The sequence below is a fragment of the Lissotriton vulgaris genome, chromosome 3_1 (genome assembly GCF_964263255.1).
Source record: "Lissotriton vulgaris chromosome 3_1, aLisVul1.2, whole genome shotgun sequence".
In the NCBI taxonomy this organism is placed as follows: domain Eukaryota; kingdom Metazoa; phylum Chordata; class Amphibia; order Caudata; family Salamandridae; genus Lissotriton; species Lissotriton vulgaris.
Window position 1 is genome coordinate 1,622,907,588 of NC_141689.1, and position 13,858 is coordinate 1,622,921,445.

Consider the following 13,858-nt stretch of genomic DNA (forward strand, 5'->3'; position numbering starts at 1 on the left):
TTGTGGCGGGACTTGTGTCTAAAAGTGCATGTCGGTGCTGGCCATCAATGAGAGAGACCTGTGCATATTTCAAATGGGTGGTGAAAAAATATGAGTATGTTGCTGGAGATGTGGGCCGCCGTGCCACCAATGTACTTACCGGGGGAGGGTAAACACCCATTATTCCGCAACTTTCTTTCCGCATACCATCACTCTGCATACTTTCATTACGAGAGTACCATGACTCCGCAATGCCATTATAACACATGGCATTACATTTTACATGCTTTTACCACGCATACATTTACAACGAAATTCGTTGTAAATGCATGAATGGTAAAAGCAGTTTTTTTTTAAAGTTTGGATAAGGTAAGTATGGGTATAGGGGTATATGTTTCGGGGTACTGAGGTATATGTTTTAGGGTGTTTGGGTATTTTAAGGGTTCAGATATAGTTTTGGGTTATGAGGTAAAGGGGTAGTTTTAGGGTTCAGGGGTAGGTTTGGGTTTTGGGGTACAGGGTTATTTGTAGGGTTCAGGGGTAGGTTTGGGTTTTGGGGTACAGGGGTATTTTAAGGGTTCAGGGCTAGGTTTGGGTTTTGGGGTACAGGGGTATTTTATGGTTCAGGGATAGGCTTGGGTTTTTGGGTACAGTGGTATTTTTAGGGTTCAGGGCTAGGTTTGGGTTTTGGGGCACAGGGGTATTTTTAGGGTTCAGGGGTAGGTTTGGGTTTTGAGGTACAGGGGTATTTATAGGGTTCAGGGCTAAGTTTGGGTTTTGGGGTACAGGGGTATTTTTAGGGTTTAGGGATAGGTCTGGGTTTTGGGGTACATTGTATATTTATAGGGTTAAGATGGGTCAGTTTGTAAGGGTGTTGGGGTATTTTAAGGAGTACGGGTGAGTTATGATTATGGGGTGCAAGGGTATTTAAAGGGAGCAGGGTGGGATTAGCACAGGATATGAGACATGGCATGAAGGGTGGAACAAACCACACGCCCCCAGCGTTTGTCACGCCCCCAGCACACGCCCACAGCACAACACAGACACGCCCACAAGGGACTACTTTGCTGGCAGGTTCTTTTACCTTTTAAATGTATATGGTGGGCGTCTGCATAGCCTATGTCCTTCTGCTGCAACTGCCCTTTCCAACGCTGTATTGGGTGTTGTGATTTGTGCTGTGGTTCCTGAGATTACCCGCCTCAAAGGTTTGGGCTCTCTCTTTATTATATTAGTAATAGATCACCTGTCAGAGAAGAAAGTTGCCAAAGTACACTAAAACAGCTCTAGGTTTCTCTGCTTGCCCGGACAGACGGTTTTTCCAAAGAAGCAGCAAAAAGTAGTGAACACATTGCACTTCAAATTCCCAGTCCCACTGGGAAAGCTCAGGAAAAGCCCCTTAAAGAGACTGATCATGAATGACCAGATATCATTCCCCTCCACATTTCCAGCTAGGCCAAGAAACCTCAAGGTATTTCTCCGCTGGCGGTTTTCAAAAATACTCCAAATTCCACATCACATCGGCCAGTTGAAATTCATGTGAATCCTTGTGATCTTTCAATGCTCTTACATCTGACTCCGATGTAGGAGAATGTCCTATCTGAAATTTCAGAGCCTGTTTTATTAACCTTGTGGATTGCCCCTTGTAGATTTTTAGTAGCAAGTGGGCTCGCGGATTCTCATTTCGAGTTTCCCCCTGCATCTGTTTTAACATGCTGTAAATTAGACTTATGGAGGACTCCTCGGGTTTTCCAGAGCAGTCCACTGTCACTGGTTGAGAGGTGATACCAAATCGATCATTAGCTTCTTTGCAATCCTGTTGGGTAGCTGAGTGATCCCACTTCAATTTACAAGCCACACTAGCATCAGATTCTTCCCGTGCCCCCGTAGTCTGATCTTCATCTTGCGCTTTTTGTGCGATGATCAGCGTTTAGCCGTAGGGACTGGTTCATCTTGTCTACTACTGAGACTAGCACATGAAATCACTGACCCTGTCTAGTGGTCTGTCATCCCATTAATAGTAATTGAGAGGTCAGAGTCATCAGTGAGAGAGAAAGATTTCTCGCTGTGTACAGGGGAGCCAGTATCTGCTAAAGAAGAGCTCCTACCCTTTGCACTGTTCACTGTTACAGGACTTGAGCCACCAGAGAGAGGAGGGTGCAACTGCAGTGTAGGGGCGGCCCAGCTTTCATGTTCAACAAAATATTTTCCAATGCCTTGGGACATCTGACATCCACTTCGGCCGATGGATCACCAGCCAGATACCCTGACCGACCTACCCCCGTCACTATACTCCCCGCTGCACTCATCCTTGACGCATCACCCAAAGCATGCACATTCTGCATTTGCAAAGGGGTGCAATTACTTGCAGTCCTTGGGGAATTACCAGTCCATGCCGTGTCTGCAGTTGCACCCAGACAGGTAGGCTCACTCAAAACTCCATGTTTTGCAGGGGAATTTGTGCTCAGCTGAACTCCCTTGTGGAGACTTCTCAAACTGGCAGCAGCTGTACAAATATCCGGGATTGAAGGTTGATCCGGGCTGGCCAGACCAGAAACTGTCTGAGCTACCTTATACACCACCTGCTTTTATTAGCTGGCTCCCGGCTCCTGAGTCTTCATATCCAAAGCCATAGCCTCAGCCTTTTTAACTCACGCAGTGTTATGTCGAGCCTGTTTCACTATCCGAGCAGGAGCCGTGGAGTCGGTTGGCTATTTTAATTAATTTAGCAGATTTCTGCTGCGTGTTCCACGTAAGCCGCTGGCTGAGCTTGCAGCTGAAATTAACGAACGTAGCTGTAGCATTAATGCCGTGATTCAAATAGATCCCTGAGCACTGTCCTTAGCTTGCTGGCTTCCTGATCATGCCCCCGTGCCTTTTGCCTCCCCCCCCATGCTAGGCCCACACAACCAAATTCACCGTCACTCGATTCTCCCCTTTCCGCATTCCTTCAAACTACTAGGCGGCTGAAGCTGAAAGGAACAGCCAACACACTGCACTGCCCAGACACCATCTTGTTCTATCACAGTGGAATGGGCGCACTGTTTAGCTCATGTTTGGGGCGAGAAATGTGCACCTGACCCTGGGTTCATGTATTTTTCAGCACCACAATGGGCATGCACGGCTAGACTACTTCCTTATCTCACATAGTTTGCTTCAAGACTGTCAAAGTAAGAAATATCCAAGGGTAATGTCAGACCATAAGCCACTAGTGCTGGTATTGCCAGTTAGTGCGGTGCCCCACCGCACTCAGTGCTGGACTTTTGAACAAGCTCTTTTATTGGATGCAGATTATATTAAGTATATAAATTATTGAGTTCCGGTCTTTATGAGCGAGAATGCTAGGAATGCCCCGGTCAGGGTGATATGGGACAATTTAAAGGCGGGTATTCTTGGGGAGACAATGCGGTTTTGCTGGTCCCAGTAAAGAAAAGAAAAACAGCGATTGCTAGATTTTTAGAGTGTACTCTATTAGCTGAGACTAATCTTATCGATGCAGTTATTGAGGAAATGGATTTAGAGAGTGCTCAACATAAAGGCAATTGCAGATATTTCTTCTAAAAGGTCACAAATAAATATGTAGCGTGGAAACAAAATTTCTATGACTATAGTGAAAGGGTGGAGCGTTTACTAGCAGTTCGATCCAGACAAAAGGTGGGAAAAGGTAAGATAAGGGAAATCCAGGGACCTCAAATTGGAATGGTATCTGATCTAATTGACATTAGAGCTGCCTTTTAAAAATGTTATCAGCCATTGTACACAGAATGAGGCGTTAGCAGCGGGGGAAATCTGGCAGTACTTGTTTTTTAATAAGAAATTGGATGAGGAAGATCATGATTATCTAGACAAACCTCTTTCATGGGCCAAAATTAAATTGTACATTACAAGCCTTACCTATGGGAAGGCAGTTGGAACTGATATGGTTCCTACAGAGTTTCATAAGGTGTTTTCTGCTAGCCTGCAGGCATTTACATTTGAGATTTTTGCGCAGATTTAGAAAGGAGCAGATCCGGCTTCCTTAATTATAGTAGTATTTCCATGGAAAAATAAGCCTTTACAGGATTTAGTGTCATATAGGCCGATCATAACTTATGAATGGCAAAGCCAAGATTCCCTCAAAAAAACTTGCTACATGACTTTTGGGTGTAATAAGTAAGACAATGTTCCCCAAGTAACATGGGTTTGTTCGAGGGAGGGGGAAGATAGATCATATCTGTCGGGTTAGCACCCTTTTTGATGCCGCTACAACGGCAGGAGACCCTATGGCTTTAATACTTCTTGACACAGATAATACATTTGACAGGGTCTCCTGGCAATACCTCTAGGTGGTAATGGGAAAGGTGGGTAAATGGAGTGAATTTATTGAATCTGTAAAAGCATTGTACAGTACCCTAAGGGCAAAGATAACTTTGATGGGGAACCAATCTGGGGTGGTGATAAAACAGCGGGGATTCAGCATGGATGCCCATATTCTCCCCGATTAATTGCCATTTATATAGATCCACTGATTAGGAGGATAGAGAAAAACTCATCAATGCTACTAATATGTTATGAAGGCTTGGATACTAAAATATTAGCATATGCCGACAATGTAGCGGTAGTTACATCATACCCAGGGGTTTCGCTTGGGGAGATTAAAAAAGAGGCTTGCAGCTTCAGTAGTTTCTCTGGATATTTATTAAATGCAGCAACATCTCAGGTTGTTGTTAATGGCAATGTACAATTTAGGGACTGGAAATCTGTTGACAGAGCAGTAAATTGAAGTCAATATCTCCCCAGATGTAGATAAAATTGTGGAAATAAATTTGATCCTTTAATAAAGAAAATTTAAAAGGATTTTGGAAGAATGAATAACTTCCGGCTATCAATAATAGGTAGAAGTAGCATTGTTAACATGATTGTTTTACCCACAACTTTATATTTTTTTAAGACTATTCCCCTTGAAGTGGGGAATTATTGGTTTAAATTAATTGACAGTAAGGTTTCAAGATTTTTATGGGATTATTCTAGGCCCAGAAGGGTGTTGAAAGTTTTGACTCTTTCAAGAGATCGAGGTGGAGGAACCATTCCGAACTTCAAGTCAGAAACACTTTATTCGATTGTTTTAAAATCATAAAAGTATGCTACAGAACCATATTCAATCATACAGACAAACAAGTTTAAAAACAAGTAAAAAGGTTAAAAGTTATTATACACATAAAAATTCATGTAAAAAATCATCTTTGCAAGACATATTTACAGTATCTTGTAGGCCATTAACAGTGATCGAATTACAAATACAGTACAAAACCAGAAGAGATATTTACAATTTTTATATACAGGAGATACTAGCTACCTGGGGTAAAGTGCAAAACGTGCTGTTCGTGATCTAAATTTTGGTACAAACTAAGGACTAAAAATACCATAAAGCAGTTTAATGTATACAAGCAGTTTAGGGTACATTAATGATTTGATTTTAATCTTGCTTGCTTTGACCGGATAGACATGGTCAAAAAATTTGCCACCCCGTACATTACAACTGAACTTTCCATAAGTTGTAGGTACAATAGGGCTGGTTTAACCTGCACGAAACCTTTCAGAATTGGTTTTATGTATCTTTCTCTTCCATTTTTATAAAAGGGACAGAAGAACAAGAAATGCAATATGTCCTGATCTGAAAAGTAATCGCATTTGCAGGGAGCGTTTTCATGGGGCTTGCACCATTTTTCAAAGTCACCTAGCAGAAAATGTGCTTGATTAAAACGAAATTTAGTAAGGACCCACCTATGAAAAGGTTTACTTACAATCATTAAATAGGGTTGCATAGATAGCGAAGCTATCGTCAAATAGTGGGCCCTAACAGTTGGTTTTGTAATTTCGATGGCCTCTCGCTCTGAAACCTTTTTCTCTATATAGCTTTTCTTAACCCAGTCAATATCCTCTCTCACAATGTTCTCTGGGTATGTGTATAACTCCAAGCGGCCTAAATATTCTGTTGTAATTTTAATATACTGTAGCCACCCGATCTTACCCACGTTTTCTCTCCCCATGCAATCCCTAATAATCATATGGTTTAAAATTAAAGCTGGATTAAGCCAAATCCTAATCCATGACAGCAAAGGGGCCAGGGTCAAAGAATCCTCAATGTACCCTAACCCCAGTTCCATGTGTACGGGGAAGGCTGGGGTGGATTTAGGGAGTCCTAATAGAGATCGCAAAAAAATGTTTTCTTCTCTTTGTATGGGGTCCAGATTTTTATAACCCCATATCATGGCACCATACCTTGCAATTGACAGTGTTTTAGCTTTATAAATTGCTAATACAGCCTCAGGTGGCTTACCACCCAACCTTTTAGCAAAGCCTAGGATGGCGGCAGCCGATCTTTTTACTGCCGCAGCCTTATTTTTAATTTGTGGAGCCCATGACCCATTTTCATCGAACACCACACCTAGGTAGGTAAAAACTTTTACTTTGGATAACACTGAACCATTACAGGTAAGGGTTTTCATACCATTTTTGCGACTGCCAACAGCCATAACGTGGGATTTCTCGATATTAACTGCTAGATCCAAACCTTGCATGAAAGCCCCAAAGGAATTTAAAAGGCGTTGTAAACCATTTGGGGTTCTAGCCAGCAATACCGTATCGTCGGCATAAAGTAAGACCGGCATTAAGGAGTCACCCATACGTGGTACATCAATAGATGCTCTTTCCAGGGTCTTCCCCAGGGAATTAATATAGAGTGAAAAGAGCATCGGTGCCAAAATGCACCCTTGGCGGACCCCCCTTCCTGATTTAAAAAAGGCGGTGCATTTTCCCTCTTGTGTCATGCGTACCGTTGCTCTCAGATCACTGTGCAGTTGTGCCAAGAAGTTCACCAGAGCTTGATCCAAACCCAGTTCCAGGAGTATTGTCCACAGCTTTGACCTATTTACTAGGTCAAAGGCTGTGGACAAGTCCATAAAAGCCAGATACATCATACCCTTTGACGCTACAGTGTATTTGCCCAGGGTTAGAAGTAAATTAAGACACTGATCCTCTGTGCCTCTCCCGGCGCGAAAGCCATACTGGGCTTCACACAGGATGTTATCGTTAGTCGCCCAGGATGAAATTCTTTCCAAAATAACTTTACCCAAAATTTTAAAGGAAGAATCTAACAAAGAAATGGGTCTGTAGCATCTGGGGTCTCCCCTTTGACCCTTCTTAAAGATGGGAATAATAACAGACTGCGACCAAGTAACTGGTGCTTTTGTACCCTCTAGGCTAATAACATTGAAGACATTAGTGAGTACCACGGCCCACATGCCCGAATTTGATTTAAACATATCGGCAGGTACGCCGTCAGGGCCAGGAGCCTTCTTTCCTGCCGTGTCCTCTATTGCCTTCTGCACCTCTTTAATGGTGAAACTGGCCAGAACCTCTTCTGTTTTTGGCAGTATTGACTCTGAGGGATCTGTGGTGATGTTACTACCATAGATGTTTTGGAAGTGTTCCAGCCAATCTCGTTCCGCAATGTTCACCTCTAACGGAGCATTTTCAATCCCATTAAATAAGGGGGTATTTACAATTTTCCAGAATTTGGCACTGTCCTTCAGGATGGCTTTATCGTATAGGTTTTCCCATGCCATTTTTTTAATTTCATTTTTTCGTCTTTGGATATTAGCCTTATACTCTTGCCTTTTACTGGCCACTTCCTGTTTATCACGTGGGGTCTTATTTAGGGCTTTGTGTAGTTCCCTATGGGATTTGGAACATTCTTTATCAAACCATCCCATCACCCTTTTCTCCTTCTTTTGTGTGGTAGTTTTGAGATCGTCCGCTACTTGGCAACAAATTTTTTCAAAGGACTGGATTATATTCCCCTCATGCCTAGTAGGATCTGTACAAATATTGATTTCTTTGCCCATTTTAAGATTTAAAGAGTGGAGAAAGTCCTCAGGGATAATATCACTCCATTTGACCCTTCTCCCCTGATCCTTAACAATCAAATCAGTGGTTCCTACTGTAATCAAATCAGAATTGTTTGCATTTGAAAATAAAAACAAATTACTGTCATCTACTTCTAGTATGACCGGGTTATGGTCACTGAAGGTCGTCTGTACAGCGTTATAAAACATAACATTTTGTAACATGCCCGGTGAAATGAAGATGTAATCAATTATTGTGTTACTATCCCTAGCACTATAAGTAGGGACCCTTTCCTTTCTGTCACAGAACTCTGGTTCATGTAGATCATTTTCTAAAAGAAGTTCTTCTAGGGCCAGCCCCTTTTCTGAGTGCTCAAAATGTGGTAATTGCGGCATGTCAGTGTTAATTGCGTCAATGACATGACAGTTCTGTTGGCATAAATGAGTATTAAAATCTCCCATCAGGAAAAAATATACAAAAGTGGTCTGACTCTCCCTATATCTTTTTAAAAACTCCATCAAAGAGTTAGTATTTACATTTAGTGATATGCCTTGTATGCTGTTATAAAAATTAATGTAAACACATTTGTGTCTATTTGGCATTGTAACTTCAAGAACTAAATAGTTATAGGATGGGGAATCCAAAACCTTTACAGTGCCTTTTACATTTACGGATATCAAAAACAACAGGCCCCCTTTATTTCGACCTGAACTTGATGTCTGGGCTGTTACAAAGTAGGAGGTATATCCATCTAGCCAGAAATCACAGTCCATATCCCACGTCTCTTGCATGGCCACCACATCACATTTTTTTAGTTGATCCAACCATCTTATATCGCTCCTCTTCGAGCGTAGACCAGCGATATTCCAACTCATCAATTTCACTATACGATCTTTTCCCATAATGTTTGGCCAGGTATGTGGTGATGAGGGGGGAGGATCTAATGGTGTAGTTGATGCATTGCCCTCGTCGGTAACAATTTGGGATTCCGAACTTAAAACTTTCCTATTGGGGCACAGCACTTCAACAGACGTCTATGTTTTTCAATCTAAAGAAGGGGAAGGGGCAGTTATTAATGATTTCTCATCTACATATGAGCTGGTAATAGGAACAGAGGCATAGGGTGTCTTTTGCGGCAAATCACATTTGGATATTTTAAAAGAGTTTGATTTATGACTGTACATTGCACATATAAAATCTGGGCTGCAGTGCGGAAAAGCTTGGGGATTGATCGCTAACGTTTGTATACTAAGCTTTAAAAACATCCTATCCATCTGGATATTTTTGGGACATTTATGTGCATAGATAAAAAGAGTATGGCCCTCATAGACTAGGGGATTTTTTTGTTGATAAATATATAATTTTGAGGCCTTTAAAACAAAATTTAGCCTTGCTCAAAATGAATATTTGAAATAATTAAAACTGCAGGATTTATTTGTTAAAAAGGAGGGGAATCACGGGGTTGGCATTGGTTGATATGGTTATTGTGAGGCTGTGTTCGATAGGGCCCATTGTATAGTGGAATGAACAGTTTGATGCTGGATGATTTAGACCAGTGAAACTCAATGTACGGCCAGGGGGCTGCTTGTGACCTTCTTGACCTTTAAATGCGCCCCCCCTGGTGAACAGCATCACCAGCTGCTGTTTGGGAGCTGAGCACTAATATTAAGAAAAAAATGTGAAAGAAATGGGCAAGCATTAATTAACCAGCAAATAAATGCTTTCCTGTTTATTTAACATGTGCTAGACCTTCGTATCCAATCCTTGACCCACCCAGACTCCATACACCCACCCTGCTGGCATCAGTGTGGCACCCAGTCACACCCCAGATTGTACTTTGTGGCCACTAGGCAAATGTTTGTGAGTATTTACGATTTAGGCAAACACAGTAGACAGTAACGCGAGAAACTGCAGATGGAAAACACTGTCTAATTAGATTATTTGGACCATGCACAGTCTACATTGCTGTTTGCAAATCTACAAGTTCAACATTTTAATACGTGTTTTGATCTATATTGTACCCCTCAAAAAATTGGCAGATTGGGCGGGTTGGCTGTATGCACTGCCACAATGTCAATTACATGGGGCTGATTTAATTCATATGTATGCAACCTGTTCTACTTTAGATGGTTTAAAGAAGGGGATTTAGAATTTCTGAGATTCCAAACTTGGAATAAAAATAACAGGGACCCCCCTACTTATTATCTTTGGAGTTCATAAGGGGTGATACCTAGCCACGCTCAATTATTGATGTTTGTTGCTATGACTGTATTTAAATTAGGCTTGGCATCAGCCTGGCTTGATCCCACCCCTCCTTCTTATCACCCATGGCTTGCGAGGCTTTTATCAATTTATGATGTGGAACAGGCTTTAAATGCACTGAAAGGCATAAAAGCGGAGGAAAAAAGAATGCTGATCTGGGAACCTATTTCTGACTGGATTTCAAAAAGCCAATAGTAGGGTTGGAACTTGGATGGGTTAATAAGGAAGTGATGGATTTATTTGTCTGGGGAGTGCAAGTGGTTTTATTACTTCCATAATGTTCATGACTTGTTTGCTATTATAAATACATATTTATAAAGAGGTCCACTTGATATTGGGGTGGAAAAGGATGTAACATTCTTTGAGTAAAATATATATTTTTTAAGTAAATAAGACATTTGCAATAATTTTCTGTACTTTGGCTAATGTAGGGGATTTTTAAATTCTGACCTATTAGCTAAATCTACAGTATACACATACAATAACATAGCAAATACATTCCCTTAGCATTTTCATATCTGCCAAACAAAGAAACCTCAACCTTGTAATGGCTTTCTTTCAGTAATATAACAAAAAAAACAATAATTTCTTATCTATCAAAATACTAATCATATTTGAATATGCTATTGTTAACATCACAAACCAAATTTACACTGAAACCTGTATTCAAGGATGGTACTTTCATTTCACTCAAGCTATCTGTTAGCACTTATAAAAATCACATCTAAGGGATTATTCACAAAAACGATTGCAGAGTATGTAAACTGCTATTACTTTATATATTGCAAAATTTAGTACACCAACCTCTGTCCAGAGATCTTTGCCTCTCGTCTCTTTTCTGTACAGAGATGTCCACCCTGGTGGCAGAGATTCCAGCACAATATGGGCCTGAGTATGTATCTGGCAGTCTGAGGACCGCCAAACTCATGAAGGCACAGGGGTGGGTGTACAGCCACCGCCGCACCAGCGGTCCAACCGCCCTATCAGGACTTTGGTGGTTGGCCCGCCACTGCAACGCCAAATGTCCAGATAACCGTGTTCCTTGGTGGTCCTGCAGCGGTCTGAGGGCTGAAATATACTTGGTGGTGCCCTGAGGCACCTCCAAGCATTTTAAAACTTTCCTCACTGCCAGCGGTGTCATGGAGGTTCTTCCTCCATGTAACTGATGCTGATGAGGAAAGAAAGGGGGCTCGATAGGGACCCCTCTTGCCCCTGTGCATTGGGAGTGCATGCAGGGGGGCACATGTTGTGCCTGCTGTAGTTTTACACCCATGTTCCTGCATGGGAAGTAATACACAAAATGGGGCTTTCCTTCCCATGCAGGAACGTGTACTGGCATTCACAATGAGTCTTTAAACAGCATCGCCATGGGACAACCACATTGCCCACCCGCCACACCACAAAATGACTTGTAATCAGGCGGGCAGGTGGCAGCAACTCTTGACGGTGAAGGAGCATGGCGGTTGCGTGCTGCCCGCTCCCACACTGCCAAAAGTCGTAAACAGGCCCTCAGATAGAATTTTGTAGTAAATGTGGGAGGGTCAAGGCTGAGTGTTGAAAAATGGATAATAATATTTTCAAAATGATTGAGGGTTAAGGGAAATTGAAGAAGGGGTGTAGAGAGGGACATGCTTATATAAAATGCACAGCCACATTAAACTTTTCTTACCTGAGCCAACAAAATGGGAACCTGCTGCCACTGTCATGAAAGTTCATGGACAATGAAATTAAAAAAAGAAGCAAGAACAGGCTTACCAGTGACTAATAATGGTGGAAAACTAAAATTAATAAAAGACTATAAATACTGAAGTCAATGTAAAAACAATGATAATTTCTGTTTGTGTATTAAAAAAATTATGAAAAAGTATAATGTTTACCGTGATTGATGTTAGATAATTAACATCTTTGGTATGTAATGTCATAATATGTTAATCCAAGGGGATATCCTGGTGCTGAGAAGAACTGAACAGAGAAAGCAGAAATGTTGCCACACTGAATAAACATAACTGGCGCGGTCGGATCAAAAACAAACTAATGTAGAAATAGCCAGGTTTTTAGAGACTTTCGAAACTCTGTTATCTTGAACATCAGACTCAGATATAGTGGAAGAATATTCCAATGAACAGCCTCAAGGTGGGAGAAGGAACTTCCACAAATGTGTGCCTTGCGGATGCATCTTCATGTAATGATAGCCTGGTTAGCATATCCAAGTGCTCTAGCTGGTGTATAAAAGTTAATTCTGCATTACACAGTTATAGGCTGCCATATGTGTATGACAGAGTATTTTGAAGATGGCTCACTTACGAAAAGGGAGTCTTGCACAGATAATACATCGAACAGTCAAATATAGTAAACCTTTCAACAGAAGCAGAACCCCTACATACATTTTAAATAAATATAATGTGTACTCAAAGATACAAAAAAAAGTTAAAATATTAAATCCTGTAATGCTTTAAATTTAGTTTATAAAAAAGTCTAACTAAGTCAATAAATTCCCCAAAAACATTACAAAAAGATAGGCAACATTTTCGTTTGTAAATATGCTTATTCAGTTTTCCGTCAAGAAAAATATAGTTAACATTGCAGCTGAGTACGTTTATGTTCATACATTCTTGTTTTTTCAATTTCCAGTAAGTGTCAAGGTAGAGCAGGTGGGTATCAAAATAAGCACAGGAAGAGGTGAGAGACAGATCAATCAATCATTCATGCTGTAAATATGCAGAATCAAGTATGTTACCCACAGAGGCTGCCGCCTAGTACAATTTCTACACAGAGGCTGAATCGCCGAGTCCATGCAGGACCAAGGAATGCTCACTATCTAGTGATTTGTGCACCTCGGGTGCAGCTTCTAAGTCGTGTTCCCTAACTGAAGCCCTGTTGCACTCTTCCAGGACCTGGTCCACTCCATCTTCCAGCCACCCTCTGTGCTCCCCAGTACTTCCAGCATGCCAGACAAAATTTCAAGATCCCTTTCCGCATGGTCGTCGGTGCGCACCCTCCGGAGTCTGCATTCCTCTGCCACCGCCCACTCCAAAAGGTCTGTCCTCCACTAAGTGAGAACTGTGGGGGCGGACTGGCCCAGTGTATTGCTATGCTAACAGGATGACCAGTTGAGCAAACTTATATTTCATTTTTCTCCCCTTCTTAAGAAGAGGCAACAGACCCAGCAAGCAGTTTCGTATTGAAAGTTCCACGGCTACCCTTGTTATCCTGTGTAATTCTCCAAGCGCATCATTCCAGTATGTATGGAGTTTCATACAGGCCCATGTGACATGTCAAAATTTGCAGGTGTCACCCCGCATCTAGTACATCCCGCAGATCTCGCTGGGTACGCTCTGTGTAAATGAGATGGTGTCAGATATGCTTGATAAAGAAAATGAATGTGTACCAGCTGAAAGCGGGCATAGCCAGCAACATCACACACTTGTGCTTGAGCTTTACTCCATGCTCTGTCATACAATGGAGACTCTAATTCCCTATCTCAGGCTGCCCTCATCAGGGCAAAATTTGTCTGTTTATCGGATTTTAGTTCTACGTTTAGTCAGGATATAATGTCCTTAAAGGATCCGGGTCCAAAATTACCTGGAGGACCTGGGACTGCTCCAGCTCCCTTGAGAAAAGGTAGGTAACATCAATTGACAGACCCATTGATGACGCTATCCACCAAACCACTCAAATTGGCGGTTACATACACTGCAAACTGTGATCATGTGGTTGAGGGTCTCAAAAGAAA